The sequence below is a fragment of the Myotis davidii genome, unplaced genomic scaffold, assembly GCF_000327345.1.
Source record: "Myotis davidii unplaced genomic scaffold, ASM32734v1 scaffold38, whole genome shotgun sequence".
In the NCBI taxonomy this organism is placed as follows: domain Eukaryota; kingdom Metazoa; phylum Chordata; class Mammalia; order Chiroptera; family Vespertilionidae; genus Myotis; species Myotis davidii.
The window spans coordinates 851,520-869,187 of NW_006291383.1; the positions used below are offsets into that span (position 1 = coordinate 851,520).

Sequence of the window (17,668 nt, forward strand, 5' to 3'; positions counted from 1 at the left end):
AACCCGACCTGGCTGGAGAACCTAGCGAGAGAACATGGCTACAGAACCTGGCTGGAGAACCTGGAGAACTTGGCTGGAGAACCTAGCCAGAGAACATGGACACAGAACTTGGCTGGAGATTGTGGCTAGAGATCCTGGCAAGGCTCCTGAACAACTGAACGCTGTCTCTGTGTCATTCCTTCTTCGCCGACTCCGTCCACACCTTTGGGGACCCCTGGACCTGCTGGGGTTGGACCCCGGCACCAGACCAGGCCAATAGACCCTCCCACTCACCATCTTTCATTCTCTCCCCATCCTCCAGCTCAATGAAGAAGATCCTGGAGGCCAAGGAGGGAAAACTCCAGGAAAGGAGTGAGTGGAACAGAGCATCCCCCCACCCCACCTGCTACCTCCACAATTACCTACTGACCTTGCCCAGACAGTGAGCTGAAAATAGACCTGTACTGTTTATTCCCACTGAAAACTGTTAACTTATCATAGTCATCATAATCTCATAAATAGCAATTATATGCACAAAAAAGACCCAGAAAGGATGAAGTCAATAGCGATTACCTCTGCGTAATGGATAACTTCTTTTCACTTACCTGCTTTTTTCCTTCGGAAACATTATTTTTGTTTGGAAAATAAATTTTTGTAGAAACTTCAGAAAATACAGACAAAAAAAGAACAAATTAAAATCACAGGTTTAGAAAAAGAGGCTTTTGTGTTTTTAAAATGAATAAACCTTGTCATGAGAAAAACAAACCTACAAGTTATATTTTAGCCAACTCACAAAGGTATAGAGCTATATATTCGGAAGACGTGAGCAGGGTTCTCTTATGTAACTGTAGGCAATAGCTTGGAGATGAAAGGGAGAGAGGGGGCGCTTTATTGAGCACTTACTAGTTACAAGCACCTGTTGCAGGAAATTTGCTTCTCTCTGAAGTTAAGGGCAGGGAGCAGGAAAGAGAATGTTACTCTATAAAAATAGTTTTTATAAACAGGGTTCAGACATACAACAAAAACGTCTTATCTTCGTTTCCTCCAAATAACAAGCTTTCATACAGATAAGCAGCCATCGTCATTCTGTAGGGAGACACGTGACCAGGTATGTGACTAATTGCCCCAAGCCGAGCAACTGTATTTTCTGAAGCATTTTATTACTTTCATAAAACCTACGGATGACATTTTGGTCCCTAGTTATGAGTCCAAGAGAATTAAATATTTAACTAAGGTGGCTTATGACATTAGAAATATTATTCAGAGATAGAATGTACAACACAGAGAAAGCACAAGCACAGAAGAGGTGAGGCTGAATGACCACAGGCATCCTCATGATTTCAGTGTCTCTTCCTGTTACTATGACTCTGTTTTGCATTGTCGCTGAGTAACAGGGATGATTCTATGCACCTGACATGTGCTTTTCTTTTCCACTGAGTTTTCTAATTCTTCATCAAGTCATAAAACAAGGTGCCCAAGCCATAAATGAATGGCATGGAGGAAGTCCCACCTCGGTGGTATTCTGAAGGCTCATCTGTAAGACAGCCTGTTCAGATAGACTGTGTATAAAAGGTTACCAGATCCCCATGCCGATCCACAAAGCCCACTGCACAATCTATCCAACTGTTCCTATGGCAAAATAAATTTCAAGTTCCACCTCAAAACCAGACATTCGAATTTACCTTTTCTTCTATGGATGTGCCTTGAGAAGGTAACTTTTTATGTTTGATCCCTTATTCTGCACAATGGCAGCTGATCTCCCCCCACCCCTCCCCCCAAAAAAGTGATATCTGGCCTGGGAAACAGTGTTCTTTGCACACGGGGATCCACTGTGACCCCAGGTGTCGCATATACCAGATGTCCACATGACAAGGAAGTCCTAAGTCAGGGACTTGAACATCTTGATCCTTCTCCCCTAAATCAATTTATCGTATTTACCTTCCACAGTCTATCTTATATTTATACTTCTAGCTATTATCCATAACACTTGCAGGCTCACATTAAACACTCCCTGGATTTAAGGAGGTGATCATTATTTTATATGTATATAAAATATTTTTATACATATGTCCACATTGTGCCTGCTACACAGTAGATATTGTTAATCTTCCCAGTCCTCCCTGCTCTTGCCCCAACTATGAAACAAAATGCTATTCTATGCTTCGTTTTTAACTGAAATTTTTTAAAATTTTTTAAAAATATATTTTATTGATTTTTTTTTTTACAGAGAGGAAGGAAGAGGGATAGAAAGTTAGAAACATCGATGAGAGAGAAACATCGATCAGCCGCCTCCTGCACAGACAGACACACCAATTGACTGTCTGCTACACACCCCCTACTGGGGATCAAGCCTGCAACCCAGGCATGTGTCTTAACCAGAAACTGAATCAGAGACCTCTTGGTGCATGGGTGATGCTCAACTGCTAAGCCACTCTGGCTGGGCACTGTTCCACACATTTTTAAGATATCCTGCACTATCCTATCCCTCAACCTCACCCTACATTCTCATCATCTCCCACTCTTGCTATATCCTGTCCTTTCCATCCCAATTCCCGACTCTACAGCTTGCCCCTCTTCACTCTCTTGATGGGTTCCCTGACTTTACATGGTGGACCCCTCTCCTCACTTTTATCACTCAGTTCTTTACTTTGGCCTTCTATTGACACATTCAACAAAAATGTGCTGAATGACTATGTGAGATTCAAGCCTTGTGCAGGCAGAAAGGAGGGTCTCAAAACTGAAGAAGGCACATTCTTCTCTGCCCAAGGGGCTTACAATCAACTGTGGAGATTAGGTATACACATACCTAAAATACACCTAAAACACAGGGGTGGAATAACCATGTGTGGTGAAAACAAACATGCAGGATGGAAAACACGTCCAGCTCAAGCTCAGCTGATACCAATGGCAGCCCAGCCCACAGAACTGTCCACTGTCGCTGTCCACCACTGTCAGACCAACACTGTTATTCTAAACAAGCAAGTCCCCAGAACATTAATTCCAGAAAAAAATTGCAGAAACATAGGATTCAACCTTTACTAGATTGTGGCTATTAATATATCAAGCGGAAAAGTTAACAAAGGGGAAGAAGTAAAAGATGACCTTCTAGAGCAGAATCTTAATTTTAATGGTCAAGGTGACTAAGTTTCAGAAATTATGTTGTGTGGTTTTAAAATGTCTACAAATTGATAATCTTCTTTCAAGAGGTGGGGCTTAATATTCCTCCCTCACCTGGGATTTAGGGATTTCTTTCTAATAAACAAAAGCCTGGCCAGTGTTGCTCAGTGGTTGAGCATCTACCTTTGAACAAGGAGGTCACGGTTCAATTCCTGGTCAGGGCACATACCTGGGTTGCAGTTTCCATCCCTTATAAGGGGAATGCAGGAGGCAGCTGATCAAGGATTCTCTCTCATCATTATTTCTCTCTCTCTCTTTCTCTCTCTCCCTCTCTCCCTCTCTCTCTCACTCCCTCTCCTTCTTTCCCTCCGAAATCAATAAAATCACTAAAAAACAAACAAAAAAACCCAGAATATGGAGGAGGTGAGAGTGCATGACTTTGAAGAATAGGCCATAGAGGCATTGTGGCTTGTTCTCTCTTTCTCTCTCAAATCAATCAAAATTTTTGAAGTGTCATCCTGTACTCCAAAAATGGTTGCAGGTTCAATTCTCAATGGGGGCACATACCCAGGTTGGGGGTTTGGTCCCCAGTCAGAGTGCATATGGGAGGCAACCAATCCATGTTTCTCTCTCTCCTAAAATCAATAAAAACATATCCTTGGGTCAGGATTAAAAAATAAAAAGCATGGCATTTTAAAGGCAGAATTAACAGAACATGGTGACATGCTCAACGTAAGTGCAGTGTTTGTATTATTTTTAAGAAGTTTGGCATCTGATGCCTTGTAAGTACAGTAACATTTGAAACTGAAGCAACTCCAGAAACTTTAGGCTACACGACCTTAGTATAATTTTTTTTTTAATTCTAGAAACAATGATGATAATATTAGAGACAGACTGATTTGTTGTTCCACTTATTTTGCATTTATTGGTTTATTCTTGTATGCGCCCTGATCAGAGATCAAACCCACAGGCTGGTGTAACAGAACAGCGCTCTAATCAGCTGAGTGACCCAGCCAGGACCAATCTTTCTAAAATGTCTCTTCTTCACTGAACCAGTGGGACCTCCCCGGGGACCAACGGATCAGACTAAAACTCCTCGACCTGGCACTGACAACTCACCACAACCTGCTCTATTCCCAAAGCACCTGTGCTCTTCACGGCGACACAATTCCCTTCTTCCCTGTGCTTTCCCATACAGCACCCATTGTCCCCAGTGGTCAGCGCAGGTCCATGCAGTCCTTCCACCACAAGTGCCTCCTCTGAGCCGGAGGCAGAATGAGGAATAAGGAGTCAATACGACAGAGTCCAAGCCCACAGGAATGTGCGTGCTGTGTTATCAGAGCATACACGCACACAAGTCATTACAAGATGACACAGTGAGTTTAATAACAGCAATGGGTGGATTCTGGGAACTCAGAGGAGGAAGAAATTAATGTACCTGTGAGGGGGGTGTGGAGAGGGAAATGGAGCAGAACGTTGAGGAAAGCCCCAGATGAGCAGGCATTTGAGCCAGGTCTTGAGGAATGAGGAAAAAGGGAGGAACAATCTTTGAGACAAATGGGCACCTGGACATGGGGATGGTCAGAGTGCTGGAGGTGGGGGAGGGGAATAGCTGCCCGGGCCTGGACACGTCCTCTGTGCTGTGAAGGGCACACACAGCTAGGCAGGTGAGTGGCGGGCTCACTGATGACATGAGCAAAGAGCAGAGGGAAGGGGGTAAATCCAGAGAGAGGAGGGCGGGGACACGCGGTCGGCTCACTGTCTGGCAGATGGAGGACCCGGGACCGGTTCCAAAGCTATTCCTGGGGGAGCAGATCGGCTCGGGACAGACTGGCTCTGCTCTGTAAGGCAAAGGAGAAGCCAGCAGCTAACGTCTCTAATTTCGGTGTGAGTGGGGGCTGGTGATCTTAGATGATAGAAAATAAAGCAAGAAGAGTGGGTCTGAGGCTACGGGAAAGAAAAGAAGTTGGGTCTCTTGGTCAGAGGTCATCTTCCCCATGTGCAGGTAGCGATGTCCAAAGGGCAGTTAGAAGTCAGAAACCAGAGCTTGGTCCAGAGGTCAGAAATGGACACCCACAGGGCGCTCAGTAGACCGGTGCCCTCCAGAGCCTTCCTTCCGACCAGCCATTTACTTGGGCACTTACTAAGTAATAAATCACAGTAGTCTCTTTTCCTTGCAGGGAAGTCTTATCTTCTCAACTGAACTCTACAGTAACCCTGCACTGTAGAGTTGGTAGCCACTAGCTACATTAGGCTCAATTTAATTTAATTTAAATATGTCATTAAAATTCACTTCCTTGGTAACTCGTCACATTTCCAGTGCCCAATAACCACACACGTCTAGTGACTGCTGCCCTGGACTGTGCAGCTAGAGGACATTTCTATAGTCACAGAAGGGTCCAGTGGATGGTGCGGCTCCAGGGCACTACCTCAGGCAGGATTGTACTGTAATCAGGTTCCAGGGTCAAGGTTTGCTCTGAAATATTAAAGACGGGCAAGCATGCAAATTGAGTGTCTATAAATCAATATCTGTACAATCTAAGCAAATACAGTAGAGTGTGGTACTGTCTTCCTGCATCAGGACAGTTTAAAACTCACTATACAAATAAAAGACTAGTGGTGATGGTGGCTTAATAGAGTATGACAAAGATCTGGGAGTTTTAGCCTAGCCCAGTAGAGGACAACCTCATAACAAGGTTGCTTTTTTCTGTGACTCTCACACAGTATTCACAGAAAAAGTATTTTTGGCCCTTTTGAGAGAATTATAGACATACTGGAAAATACCAGGAAATGGGAACTAAACTCAGATAACAGGAAGAGTTGAGAAATGGGAGTGACCAACCATCTAGAAAACTACCTACAGCAAGCCCCGTGGAGTAAAGACGAACCAAGCCTAAACAACGAACTAAAGCCGATGGGAAGGTCTCCTGACCATCACATCTGAGCAGACCAGCCACAACCACCTGAACCCACTCCAGAAAGACAAGGGTGCTGTAAATTAAATAAATGCCAATAGAATCATATTCGAGCTCCCATAAGATTTCTGTCGATTCTAATGATAGCAGGTCCTCAAGTAACACTTTCATTCGATGATGCCGGTTCATTTTAACGTTGATGAGATGCCGTAGGAACTTAACTCCTGTTTCTATCAGCTAGTCTACGGTAAATTGGCTGTTATGCTTCATTTTGTGGCAGTTCCAAGAACCTATAGATGGCTTAAATGAGGACTTGCTGTGCCCATTCCGCACAGCTGGCACTGAATCATGCAAGTTTCTCTCAAACCCTCCACTTTACCCCTACAACCAAATACTGTTTTGACCCATGCCTTAAAATGCTAGTCTCACATTTCTTTCTTTCAGTGACAACATTAGGTGTCTTTGTTGCTGACTTTGGCATAAAGAGAGCCATGGCATTCCAGGTAGTCATCCTGAGTTCTTTGCGGGTATCACCATTCCACATCATTTCACCTGGAAAATATGCCCCTGAAGAAGAAACGGGGGTACGGGTGGGCTTCGGGGTTGGTGGTAGGTTGAGGAGTTAGCAGGAAGTGGTGGCTATGATCAGTCACATATAAGTGACATGTGGACCCTCAAGGGCCTCACATGTAACATGCCAGAATGCATATTTTTAGAGTGGCTCTCAATTAAAAGTGTTAAATGTTCGAATGCCAAGAATCCATAGTAATTCAGTGATTACGGAGAGAGGAGAAAAAGGTGCCATTGAGCGATGTCCATGAAATGAATGAGCTGGCAAGAGTCCCAGCTCAAAGGACATAATCACTCTCTTCCACTAATTAAAAATTCTCTTTTTACCAGAAGAATTGGTAAAACTCCATGTAAAAGGTTTTCAAAGAATCCATTTATCAATGGTTCTTTTGTTTCAAACCTTTGATCATGAGACAGGAAACATTTTTAAATTCCTCTAAGATCACTAAGACAAGAATTATCCTGTATTCTTAGTTCTAAAAATGATCATAATAAACAATGGCACTTTGTTGAAAGCCACGAATCATAGTTCAAGATCTAAAATTTTCCATTTTTCATGGCCCTCCTAACTCTGACCTCTTGCAATGAAGTCAAGTCTGGGTTTCTGGGTCAAATGGGTAGCTTGACTAGAAGTAACGGGAAGAGAGCTGAGCTTCAGGACGCAGAGGGGTTGCCAGGAAGATGTTCCCGGGGCGAACTCTGTGATCCTGGATCTGAATCTCATCAAGTGGGATCAGAAGCGTGACTTCTGTCAGTGTGCCAAGGGTTCCCAGAATCTTAGAGCCTTAAGGCACAGGTGAACAAAGCCAATAACTCATTCCAGTGTCAAGCATTAGATTTTACAATGAGAAAATGCCCCGTACATGGCTGAGGCTCAGGACCAATAACTGGCATCTTTCCTCTGTGGGCAAGTTGAACAGATGCAAATTATAATCAATGGGACAGGAAACACTAAGCACGGGGGCTTAGTTGTGCTCATCTCCACAACAGGATGACTCCTCCCACTGCTTCCCAAGTTCACAGAACAGGGGCAAACAGAAGCCTGTCTAGGTTTCCATTTCCTGCACTCCAGACCCCTGACTCCCAGGCTTTGACCTAACTGGTTTCCTTTCACAGACTGCAACCAAACTCCAACCCTGCTTCCTGGAGAACACACCCAAGTCACCAGCATTGGGACTGGGGATGTTCCCAAACCATTCAGCCACACAGTTGCAGATAATTTCTTGGTTTGCTCCCACAAATACCATTATTTGCTACTAGCTTAATCCTCAGAAGGTAACCGTTTTCTAATTCCTGTATAGGTCTCAAGATCTTGTAAAATAACTATCCATACACACTTGGGCTGTGGCTCAAAGCCTTCCGGCACTACTGACCACATTAGAGTACCTAAGTCTCTTGGAAGAAGACAATTAGGAGAACCAAGCTCCGAAACACAGGGATGGGGATGGTGCCAGGAACATCCAAGCTCTACAACTCATTCGACCACATCACATCCCACAGTGGCTCAGAGAACCTGACAGCTAACTCAGGAATTCAAGACATCACAGATGGGCAAATGTCCCAACTTTGAAAGAAAAAAAAGCTATGAACCATAATGTTAATTATATAGACTGGGCTTACAGCAACTTTTCCCTCTACCAAAACCAATTTGCTATAATATTTTTGCTCCGATCTCCTTCTTGTCCTTTAGGAGTCAGCTTAAGCATCACGTTTTCTGAAAATGTCTTTTCAGGGCTCCTGGACTAGTTACATCCTCCTGCAAGAAGCTCCCATAGTACCCTGTATTTCTCCTTTTGCCCTTTATTGTTGTAGCTTTTCAGATTAGCTCTCACGCACAAAGATGAAGCTCTCTGAAGGTAGGGACCAGAGACAAGATTAATGGACCCAGTGCAACTGCTCATGGTGGAGAACCACAAAGTAATCTGTTAGCTTGCTCAGCACTGTTTTCCTAGACCAGCACACAGCAGGGCACTCATATGACTCAGGAGTAAATGTCCAAGTGCAAAAATGACATCAAACCAAGGCCAAGTTTTAGAATGAGTTACTAAGTACTTTGTGAGCATTTAGAAAAGAAAAATAATCAGTAGCTAAGGTTTGCGAAGTAAGACATGCAAACTTATTTCCTTTTCTGACAAGATTAATGGTCCCAGAGCATCTGCATATTGGTGTAGACAGACTTTGGCCAAACCACATTTTATTCTTTTAAACCAGCAATTTTCAGCATTTTTCATCGCATGGCACACATAAACTGATTACTAAAATTCTGCAATACACCAAAAAATATATATTTTTTGCTGCTTTAACAAAAAGTGTACTTTTGATTGATTATAAAACAATAATAATAATTACCTACCTTTTTTGCTTCAAAGTGACTTTTTAAAAATCAGGCACCTATACTTGTATATAAGAATTTCTTGTACCATGAATTAACCAATCAGACGCAACCTTATTATGGGATGTGACCAATAAGATGTAACTCTATTATATGACCTACATATTTATGGTTCAAGACAGGGCATTCACACCTGGTGGTGATTGTGGTGTTGGTTGCTGTCATTTATTTATTTGACAGTCTAAGGGAAAAGAGGTCAGTGCCACTGACTCAACAGTCAGGTACTGCCTGTTTTAAAAACTTTTGCAGCACACCAGTTGAAAATCACTATTGCAGACAAGGTGAAGACGTAAAGGTGGCCTGATACTAAAGTTAAGCAGGACTCAGTTGTGCCCACTTGCCAACTCCTACCCAAAGTACAGTCATTAGAAAACTCCAGGGAGGTCCGATGGGGCTTTATGGTTAGCTCCCTCCAAGGCAACGCTGAGCCAGGAAAATGTGGGTGGGGATATTGATGGCAGGCTAATCCAATTGGTAGTTAACATACACAACTGGATAAAATGTCAGATGACTGGATCAGAATCCAAAAAGATGTCACCACTATGGGTGATTGGCCAAATCCCACAGGATGGAGTTTTCTAGGGCTGTGAGCACTTGGTGCCCGAGTCCACAAGGCAGGATAGAAGGTACACGTTGAGAAAGCGTCAAAAGGAGAGGGGGCAGGGCCTTTGGGGTTGTATTTTATCTCGAGCTCAATATGACTCAACTTTCAGACAGTGTAAACCCCTTGCACTATTCAAAGTCCAGGGCAGGAGCTGTCATCAGACTGTGCCCTGGGCCAGCATTATGTTCAGATCCAAGTGGCAAGGCTTCGGAAGGAGGTGGTTATTTTGCTTTATTTTTTAAGCCAATAGGACAAAATCCAAACAACAGAACACTGAGCAACCACCAGAAAAATATAAGGATGTTCTCTACGTACAGATCTGAAAATCCAAGACACAAGGTTCTGTGAAAAGGCTAGGTGGAGGGCACTTCATAGGGTGTGCCATCTTTCATAGGAAAAGGACGGAAAGGAGAGGTGTGTATGTGTATACATGCACATATCTGTCTGCATGTGGGTAAAGGAAACTCTGTAAGGACCCAAGAAACTTCCATCACTGGCTGACTGAGGACAGGAACTAGGTAGGGTCAGAGGTGTGTGAGACACACACACACACACACTGAGATGTTTCACTGCACAGCCTTCTTTGTTGTTTATTTTTCATTTATCTTTATTGTTTAAAGTATTACAGATGTCCCCTTTTTTCCCCATTGACCCCCCTCTCCTCCCCACTCCCATCCTCTTCCCAATATTGTCTATGTCCATGGGTTATGCATATGAGTTCTTTGGTTGATCTCTTCCCTCTCCTCCTCCCCACTTCCCTCTGAGAATCCTCAATCTGTTGCATTCTTTGGGTTTTTAATTTAAAACCATTTAAATGTATTAACTCAATACATTTGTTTTTAAGTAACAGCGTAGTTAATAAACAAACAGACATCACGTGAAGACTTAGACATGTTTGACCTAATTTGTGTTTAAAAAAAATATTTCTGTGGGAAGGGAGGTGGGGTGGCCAAAGGAAAGTCATTTTATGGTAGGAGGTTGCAGAGGGCAAACCTCAATCCAAGGAGTGAAAGCCGAGGGAGGCAGCTGGGCCTTATTGAGAGGAAGAAACTTCCAGTCATAAACTCTGGTCAAACACAAAGCAGGTGGCCTCCTGAGGCAGAGAGCAGGCCAGTTAGAACCGGAGCGAGAGCAAGGGCCTGCCACCTGCCAGGAATACCACAAGGGGCAGGAAATGAACCAGGTTGTCTCCACTGTCCCTTCCTGCTCTGAGAGGTTGTGCTTTTAGAAGACCTGCACCCAAGAAGCCACGAACTCAGGCTAAGATGGTTCGTGCAAGATCACACACTTTCACTAGGTACATTATGTAACTTCACTAAGACAAAACCCAGGAATAATCACTACAATCCCCATCTACCTCACTGTGAGTATTCAGAAATCAGAGTGCTTCCTTATTTGCCACCACTTTCAAAACATCATGAATGAAATAACCAATAGAAACGAAGTAAGAGCATGTGTGTTCACAGTATTCTAGAGGGGAGAGGGTAAGGTCTGGTTGTTGTTATTCTTATTCTACATCTTATTCCTAAAAGGATTTATGGTGACTAACTGGCCCCATATGAGAGGTTCAAAATTCCTCTTATGGAGAACAGCAACACTTCCTCTGCGATGAGCTGCTCATTGGAACCAGTCTAAGAAATCACACAAGGGCAGGATTATCCAAGAAAGTGCAAGTGGTCACTGGTTCAAGGAGTGGCTGAAGTTAGCTCGAGCACTGCACAGAAACTAAACTCAAATCAACACAGAAAAGCAAAATCACCAGCTAGAACCAGAACATCACGACAAACCTACCTGAGGGAAAAACTGTGAGAATTGAGCTGCCCCGTTAGAAACTTCCAGAAGCCACACGCCCAGTGCCACAAACCTAAGAGAGCTGCTGACATCAACCACTGGATAGAAGATCCTGGGGTGATAAGAATAATGAGACTTGTGCAACCGCTCATGGCCAGAGGCCCACAAAGCAACCCCTTACTTTGAATCTCTTCCCAATTCCCCCCTCCCCTCCTATCATCTTTGGCAGAAAGCCAGCAGCAAAGCATGAGTGATGTTCACTTCTAACTTATCTACCAGGTGTCAGGATGGATCATGTTCATGGTCAATGGCTCCACATGTAAAAGGAGACAAGTGTGCCAGATGTATTGATCTTGGACAGAATCGCTGCTCCTGTAACTTCTTTCTTAAAATGTGCAAATGTGCCTTATCAGATGTAACATATCAGCGGAGCCTCGTTACCCAGCAATGATGTTTTATTACAAAGCCATAACTCATCAACAACTCGTTAACGAGATAGCAACTGAAAAAATTTATTTCCTAGCTTACTGGAATTTTGCCTTGTGTTTTGAATCATGAATTTTTTAAAAAGCAAAATAGACGGCGTGGCTCAGCGGTTAAGCATCAACTTATGAACCAGGAATTTCTGGTTCCATTCCCGATTCGATTCCCAATCAGGGCACATACCCGGTTGCAGGATCGATCCCCAGTGTGGGGCGTGCAGGAGGCAGCCAATCAATGATTTGCTCTCATCATTGATGTTTCTATCTCTCTGCCCCTCTCCCTTCCTCTCTGAAGTAAAAAAATATATATTAAAAAAACCCTCACAAAAACAAAATGATGTTTAAAAAAAGAAGTAAAATAGAAAGTGGTTATTAAATGTGTATGTTTTTCAGTTTCCATAGAAATGCATACAACTAAATGATTTCATCATAGTACTTTGATTTTTTTTTATTTAAAATGATCAAAGTCAAGTTTTCTAATTTTTCAAACTTCAAAACAATGTCCATTACCATGTGGGTGTGCTGCTGCTTCAAAAGCCATTTATAACTAAGCAGTGCCAGAAGTGAAGTTACAAATGTCGTTACTTCTAACAGAACACTTTGGGAGGGAAAAAGGAAACAAGAAATGAAAACGTTACGATTTTTTGTTTGTTTGCTTTAATCCTCACCTGAGGATATATTTTTCATTTATTCTAGATAGAGAGGAAGGGTGAGGGAGAGAGAGCAAGAGAGAAAAACATCAATGTAAGAGAAACATCAATCAGTTGCCTCCCATATGCACCCAGATGGGGATAGAACTCGCATCCTAGATGTGTGCCCTGACGGGGAACCAAACCTGCAACCTTTGATGCATGGGACAACGCTCCAACCCACTGAGCAACCTGGCCAGGGCTTAAGGTTATTTTTATAGAGTATTTTCTTTGTTTTTCTTTCATTGATCAACCTCTATTGAATGCTATTTCTTTCTATAACTTAAAATTATGTCTGACTTTAATGCCAAGCACTTTGTACCTGGTTTTGACAGTTGCTGTATAACCAAGTTTAGCAACTTGCTTTTCCTTTGAATCTTCTAACACAGCAGTCACCAACCTTCTGGGCCTCACGGACCAACACTGGTCTGCGGACCACCGGTTGGTGACCACTGTTCTAACATGAACCATAGAAGACACAAATGTTGACCTCGTCCCATTTCCAATTTAAATCTCGTCACCTACAGGCCCTGGGACACATTCTGTACCTTTCATAAAACTGTTATTCTTTGGTTCAGTCTGTAAAGAGCCTGGTACATTTATGAGGGTAATTTTTAAAAATTATTAACAAATGAGGGTTTAGAGAAAAATGGGAACCAATGATGTATCCACAGGATGATAAAGCTCATGATATCACCATCCCACCCAAAGGGGCATTGGACCAGACCCGTTCCACAGCCTGGACCTCATTTCATCTCTCCTGCCCCCTAAATTCTGAGGAGGCAGGAAGGGCATCAGCCACCCTTCAAGTGGCTGTTCACAGTCGTGGAACATTGACACCTGTCCTGAAATTGGTACATTTCCCACACTGGACAGGTGCGAGCTCCCTGTAAGATTCCATGCAGGAAGGTGTGCTAAGAAGCCACAGGACGGGCATGGAGCATCTTCTTGGAGTACCAATGTCTCTGAAAGTCTTGAAGGGTGTGGAGAGCGGCTACAGCGTTAGTACAGGTTCAAGCCTCGGACTAATGAGAGGGCACGGTCCTCTTGTGGCAAAGCCACATGCAGGTCCCAGCTTAGAGGGCAAAGCCCTCCCGGCACATTTATAGCCAAAGGCTATGGTTGTAAGCTTGACCTTACGGTCCGAACCTGTGGTCCCAGGTGGCTGAGTGATGTGGGCTGCGGGAGGTGCAGCAAGTGCTGCCAAAACAAAGCTTGAAAGAGTTCTCAAGTGCAGGTAATTAAGTAGATTTGAAACTCTCGAGAACATTGTAAACACCTTGACCACGCCCTTGCTTTGCCTCATGGGATCTGACTATAAAATAAAGACTCGGCTTACAGGCTGTGGCACTGGCTCTCCATCCGAGAACAGTGTCCCACTTGGCCTCGCCTATATTCTCTGATTTGTTTTCTTTTTTCTTTCTTTTTTTAATATATTTTATTGATTTTTTACAGAGAGGAAGGGAGAGAGACAGAGAGTCAGAAACATCGATGAGAAACATCGACCAGCGGCCTCCAGCACATCCCCCACTGGGGATCTGCCTGCAACCCAGGTACATGCCCTTGACCGGAATCGAACCAGGGACCCCTCCCCTCAGTCCGCAGGCCGACACTCTATCCACTGAGCCAAACCGGTTTCAGCATGGTCTGTTTTCTTTAATCCTTCACTGCCCCGCCTCAGGTTCACCACTGGCCGTGCTGGACGCAGTTCAGAAGGGCAAGACGGTGGCTCTCAAAGTGTGGACCCCTGACCACCAACACTGGCATCATCTGGCCACTTGGCAGAATGCTTGTTCTCGGGCCCCACCCAGACCTTGAGAAGCAGGATCTCTGAAATGTGTTTACAATAAGGTCCCAGGTGATTCTAAAGCACCATAAAGTCTAAGAAACAACGTTGTATTAAAACAAAAAGGGAGTATCATGGAGTAACAGGCAATTTGTACCAGTTTTTAAGATCTCCCAATTATAACTGGGCTGCACTGGACTCCTCTGCAGGGACAAGCTCAGTCCCCTCTCCCCAGGGGATGCTGGGATGGAAATGTGTAAGGAGCCAGCAACCCTACCCACTTCCTCCCGGCACCAGAGCTCTCTCTCTCTCTCTCCTGGGAAGAGTGGCTGGGATGTGCACCAGAAACTGCACAGATCCTGAACTCATCTCCATCCCTCTCTTCCAAAGCCCACAGTTTCCCAGTAACTCTTAGCAAGAATCACTCTGAGGGGAAAAACATGCACAAGTGGAATAGGGAATATTTTCACTCTGAATATAAATATACATGAACTAGAGGCCTGGTGAATGACATTAGTGCACTGGGTGGGGGGGCGGGTTCCTCAGCCTGGCCTGCATGCACCCTCTCACAGTCCAGGAGCCCTCAGGGGATGTCCAACTGACAGCTCACTCCCCATGGGGAGCGGGCCTAAGCCGCAGTGGGATACCCTTAGCGTTGCCACAGAGGCAAGACAGGCTCCTGCCACCACCACTGCACTTGTCAGCCATCAGCCCAGCTTGTGGCTGAGCAGCGCTCCCCCTGTAGGAGCGCACTGACCACTAGGGGGCAGCTCCTATGTTGAGCGTCTGCTCCCTGGTGGTCAGTGCGTATCATAACAACCCGTCATTCTGCCATTTGGTCAATTTGCATATTACCCTTTTATTATATAGGATAATACATTTTAATCCCCCCACCAACCTACTGCAGAAATCTCATTCTCTTCCCGTGCCAACCCAGGAACTCTCCGACAGTCCTGCTCACCCCATCCTAACAAAGGCTGTCCTCTCTCCATCTTCACCATCCTCCTCTTTGCTCTCTAGTATCACTGATTAAATCACTTGACACTTGACTTTATGTGTCCGCACTCCTTAAAATACCAGAAAGCTCTGTCCGGGCTTCCCACCTATGCGCACACACTCGTGAGTCCCGCCACCAGCCCACAGCAGGGCTTTCACACCATCCGGGGCTTTCACACCATCCATGATTTGGGGATTTTCACACTGGGTCTGGACCCTCATATTTAGCAACCATTGTCTAAGCACTGACTATGCACCAGAAATTCAATTGCTGAGTTACCACCACTCACCCTGACCTCGGGAAACAAATCATGATGCAGGAAACATCAAATTATAGGGAGGAAAAGTTAGAATGCCTGGACAACCTCTGAGGAGAAACAGGAAAACAGAAGATGGTTGAGGCAGACCTGAGACCTGGGGAGCAGTCCCCAGTTTCCTCCCCTTCGTGTTTCTCCAGAAGCATTGGTTTCCTTCCCTTGGCCCCCAGCGGTTCCAGTGGTCTGCACATTTAGGCATAATTTTCAGAATCATTTTAGGAGAGCATGCGTGGAATGCACATTTGGTATTCCTCACGTTATCTCCTAAAATAACCTTTAAAAGGAAGGCCTACAAAAAGGTCAAGGCTGTTAGTCACCAGACAAGGACACTCAGGAAAGTTATGAAACCCCCTGTAGAGGTTTCTAAAAAGTAGATTAGATTCCAATCTCTCTGCCTGGTGGAGGTGGGGCCTGAATTCCCTAACGGAGTCCAAGTTCAAAGCTCTTTACCTGGGGCAGGCAGGGGAGTGAAGTCAGATCACAGCAGGCAGGGTAACTCAGACCACTACCCCACTGAACCAAGGCCCCCATATGGAAGACAGTGCCATGGCCTCCGTGCCTGCCAGCCCAGCCACCACACAATGACGGCCTAGCAGATGTGGCCAGCCTGCTCACACAGGGGCCCTGTACCCCTCTCAGAAAAAGAACTGTCCATGCCCTGCTCCTCTTCTCCTCAGTAAATATTCAAAGCAATCTAAGGTCTAAAATACATCTTGTTGGCTCAAATAATTGGTGCTTTTAATTTTCTCTCTTTAAGCACTAGAAACGAAGGTTCAAACCAGTTGTTAAAACATCAAAAAAGCCCGGCCAGTGTGGCTCAGTGATTGAGCATCAAACCATGCACCAAGAGTTGCTGGATGATTCCCCATCAGGGCACACACATGCCAGGGTTTCCTGGCTGGATCCCCAGCAGGGGCTTGTAGGAGGCAGGCAATAGATGCTGATGCTTCCCTCACGTGGATGTTTCTATTTCCCCTTCTCCCTTCTCTCTCTCTCTCTCTCTAAAATAAATTAAAACACATATTTTTAAAAATGTGTATATATATACATTTCTCAAAAACACACAGGTCCATGTCATGGGCCAGCAGGGTAAATAGTAGGTAAATGGATGTACTGATTCCAGAACTAAAAGGTAATACCCCTCCACAAAGAATGCTGTGTTATTCAGCTATTTACATTTAAATCTAACAGGCAAATAATGAAATACTATGAAACCTAAAAGAAAATCCACCTTTCTTTCAAAAAATACACTAACAATTCTATTCACTATTACTTAGAAAAGTCTTACTCAAACTGCATAGAAATAAGTTAATTCTCCAGTAAAGCTTCCTTTCTTACTACACAATTTAAGAGAAACACTCCCAAATGCTACTCACTTCTCCTTCCTTTGAGGAAACAAATACACAGCTTTCATATATTTTTACCATTCATTTTCTTCCCCCACCCTGCAAAGCAACACTTTCATTTAAGAACACCAATCGGGCCCATTTAGACTTGCTCCTAAATACAAGTTCACAGCCCTGAGGTTTGAGCCTAATCCTTCCAGAAAGAAGGCCTACTACGTTAGAGAGGAAGTACCAGCTCAGGAATCCCCAGGTCATGTAAAATGGCTGCGGATGAATTAGCAGAGTTTTTAAATGCCCCAGGAAAGTAGAACCTCCTCCCACGCCAAGGAAAGTCTTACCGAGTGGCATTAATTCCTTGACTCATTTAGGAGCACACACTGAACACCAGAGAGGAGATAAAGCTGGAAACCTCAAGGGCAGTTCATGCGGAAGTCTTGGCCGCCACCAGCGGTAACTTTCCACTGGCTGGTGACCAGGGGAAAGGTGAGCGATTTTACCTGGACTCCCAGGACAGCACTACTTGGGTGTGCTCTGGGCGCACTTCACATCACAGGTGCCTAAGGAACTTGCCGCCTGGACCAAGCGGCTCAGCCTCTCCCAGCAGGTACTTCCTCAGGAGACTCCGCCTAAGTAACAGCCCCTGTTAGGGTCCCTCCACCTTCGGTCAATGTTTAGAGGTGCAGT

General features: G+C 44.5%; 1 protein-coding gene across 1 annotated transcript in view; it reads right to left on the bottom strand.

Annotated features, from left to right (window-relative positions):
* Positions 1 to 17,340, bottom strand: part of NEDD4L (neural precursor cell expressed, developmentally down-regulated 4-like, E3 ubiquitin protein ligase) — a 231,878-nt gene extending 214,538 nt beyond the window's left edge. Inside the window, exon 1 of the mRNA XM_006764446.1 lies at positions 17,323 to 17,340. The gene's annotated coding sequence lies outside the window, so the exon portion shown is untranslated. The remainder of the gene's footprint in view (positions 1 to 17,322) is intronic.
* Between the last annotated feature and the right edge of the window lie 328 nt (positions 17,341 to 17,668).